Source organism: Anarrhichthys ocellatus, unplaced genomic scaffold (assembly GCF_004355925.1).
Source record: "Anarrhichthys ocellatus isolate YVR2014 unplaced genomic scaffold, GSC_Weel_1.0 scaffold299, whole genome shotgun sequence".
Taxonomy (NCBI): Eukaryota; Metazoa; Chordata; class Actinopteri; order Perciformes; family Anarhichadidae; genus Anarrhichthys; species Anarrhichthys ocellatus.
In genome coordinates this window covers 15,580-18,817 of record NW_022280315.1, presented here as the reverse complement: position 1 = coordinate 18,817, position 3,238 = coordinate 15,580, and the positions used below count along the sequence as shown (strand labels likewise).

At 44.9% G+C, this 3,238-nt stretch overlaps 1 protein-coding gene across 1 annotated transcript in view; it reads left to right on the top strand.

Annotated features, from left to right (window-relative positions):
- The window catches only part of LOC116401259 (protein PTHB1-like), a 61,458-nt gene that overhangs the window by 47,740 nt on the left and 10,480 nt on the right, over positions 1-3,238 (top strand). The gene's annotated exons all lie outside the window — the stretch shown is intronic.

The window sequence follows — 3,238 nt, the reverse complement described above, 5'->3', positions numbered from 1 at the left end:
CCCTCTCTCTCTCTGTCTCTCTCTCTGTGTCTCTCTGTCTCTCTCTCTGTCTCTCCCCCTCCCTCCCCCTCCCTCTCTCTCTCTCCCTCTCTCTCTCTCCCTCCCTCTTTTGTCTCTTTTTCCATCTGTCGGTCAGCTCTTGACCCGAGCTGCTGACGCTGTCCCCTCTGTTTACTTTACCAGAATCCATCACACAGCCGTACAGCTCGCCTCGCTCCGGCTTCCTGCGCTCTGAACCCAGAAATGTCTGTATAGCACCTGAACATGTTTCTTTAGGCCACCGCAGAACTATTTACAGCGCCGTAAAGAGCATTTTTTAGAAAAAATAAAATCGAATGGTTTTCTCAGCGTCGCTGTGACATAAAGAACCTTTGACGAGAATATGAAATGTTTCCAATCAGCAGATCTTTCTCTTCAGAGCCACATAGGGTCATTACTGTGTTTCACCAGGTGCTGTTTTTATATGAAACATATCAGGTGGATTTTTAAATCATTTTGGTTCCATTTGACTGGTAACCCAACTTTACAAGAACTTCCTCTCGACCCAGCCCAGTGTGGTTCTGCAGTGCAGCTAAATAAATACATTAAAATGCTCGTGGTCGTCCGCAATGCCACATCTGGCGAGGTGATATCTGGTGGATTACACTGTGTTTCTTACAGTGGTTGTTATGCTGAGTATTGGAAACCATTGTACCACGTTTTGCCATCCGTCGCGCCTTCAAACGCATTGATTCTGTTACTCCTGGATCATATTTCCTGTCTCGCTGGTCGCTGAAGCACCTATCCAGTAACAGTACACAGAACCACCGGGGAAGCAGTCAATGGAAACTGTTGACAAATAACCGGCAGGCTCTTCCAAAAAATACTCGGTAGGTGATTGGAGGAACCATCTGTTCATCAAACGAAGTGAGTCGGTAGACGAGTGGAAACATCTTTGCCATCGAGAAAAGCCTTCAGTGCCACTCTCTTTGGTTGACTCAACTTTTTAGGAGCCTCCATTGCCGTCATCTCTCCATGTCGTCTCGCCCCAAATCACATTGCATGAAGCCTGACGAGATGGACTTTCGTGTGATATGTGATGATCACGTGATATTGATAATCCATCTGCCATGCAGGGTAACCCTAACCACACCTTCACCATCATGTATTTGCCATAACCACAATCTTCACCTGGCCCTAACTATACCGTAATATACACACAAATATTGTATACATTTTTTATTAAAATACTGGCATTGAACTTAATCTGCGTTTTTGCTGGATTGTCTAATATCGATGTTTTAGTCTGGAGATGGAGTTGCTTTACCAAATGTCTTCATTGGTCCCTCTGTTCATCTTCCCGTCCTCCTTCATCCCTTTGTGCCTCCATTCCTTCTTTTCTGGCTCATTTTGACCCTAAACTATATGGATAATAGCACAATGCACCACCAATCAGTCATGTGATTAAATCATGTTCTGTCCATAACACGACGTCCTGTATCAACGGTTTTGGAAAAAGGAAGTCTGGCCCCATATATCTGCATATAGCCGATAGCCAATGGGTTCAGAGATCGGACTAGATATTGTCGATGTTAATAATATAGAATGATGAGGTTATTACATTTTAAATGGAACTCCCTTATTGCTCTTAAAGTCTTCCTACATGCTGCTGCTCTCCACTCAAACCACTGGTTTATTTTCACCATATTAGGGCGTTTACAGTAATTGGTGGTATTTAAAGTTGATTACAGCCAGAAGCCAGACAGTGAAAGAAAGTGCAACTGTTGCATGCTGAACGCTGCCAAATCCAGCTTTTCGGATATTTTCTTTAGGAATACACCGATTTCGACTTTAAGGGCAGTGATTATCGTGTGGAAGATCTCTTTTCCCCTGGAGACTGACTGCAACATTGTTCTCACCGAAGCATAACTCTGGCTTCTCAAATGACTTTCCCAGTCATGATGAGGATGTCGGAGCCTGAGGGATTGCTGTCTGAACCTTTACCCGTCTCTGTGGGAGTCCTCCAAGGCTGTGTGCCGGGCCCGGGAGCATTTCATCCACCGCCGTCCAGTAATGTTGCAATCACACCTGGGAGTTCCCCCCACGCACAGCCTAATACAATGATGCAGGTTGTAGACGGTTTAAGACGAGACGAGAGACTTATAAAGTACATTTGAACCACTTCATCAAAGTGACAGCCGTGAAACAATGAAGCTACTAGATCAGTTACAGGCAGTAATAACCAGTAACTGAAGGTTTGATCCAGAGAAACATCTGCTTCCAGATCAGAATCTTTAGAAGTAACCAGAAGAGCACAGGGTCAGTGTGTCGGGCTGCATCACAGCTAACGTGAGGTGTGTTTCATTATTGTTGTCATGACCTCCTTTAGTTAACTTGAGCTGAACACAGTTCTTCATTTTTAGTCAATATTCATAAAACAAAAACTCTTTGAGCGGTTGTAAAACTTGACAAAGCGTTCCTGATGATCTCACAGCCTCTCCTGTGAATCAATGCTGAATAATAAACTGTTGCATGTGCATCAACCCAAAGTCTTTACAAACATCTTATAGCACGAACCGCTTCAGTCATCAAAGATTATGAAGTACACAACCCCTCTCTTGTTTCTGGGTACAGGAAACGGAACTAGTGGAACTTTGTCTTAATTCATCTCCCTGGCCTCGGTCCAAACCCCGCTCCTCCTTTCCTTGCTTCCTTTCTTCTCGTTCAGGAGGATGAATGTCTGCAGTTTAAAGACCTTTTTTTAAATTTTCCTCCGCAGCATGAGCGTAGTGTGTGTGTGTGTGTGTGTGTGTGTGTGTGTGTGTCCAAGTTTCCACAGAGACCTGCGGTTATGTCGTTCCAAGTATTTGATAACCCGGTGAGGTATTGTGGTGAGAATAGGTCACCCCCCGCCCATCTCTCCTCCTCCTCTGATTTTCTCTCCTTCCACACTCTTTTCCCATTGTCTTCTCTTTCCTCTGGTCGTATCTCTGTCCCTCCTTCGTCTCTCCATCTTTAATATCTGCCCTTCTCTCTATCATCATCATCATCTCATCTCCTTGACCTTAGACAACTCTTTCTTTCTTTCTCTCTCTCTCTCTCTCTCTCTCTCTCTCTCTCTCTCTCTCTCTCTCTCTCTCTCTCTCTCTCTCCCTGTCTTCGTCTATGTCTCTCTGTAATCATCATTACAGGGTTGATTACCTGTCATTATGGCTCATTAGGGGTCTATCAGCATGGCGGCAGGCGGGGGGGGGGGGGG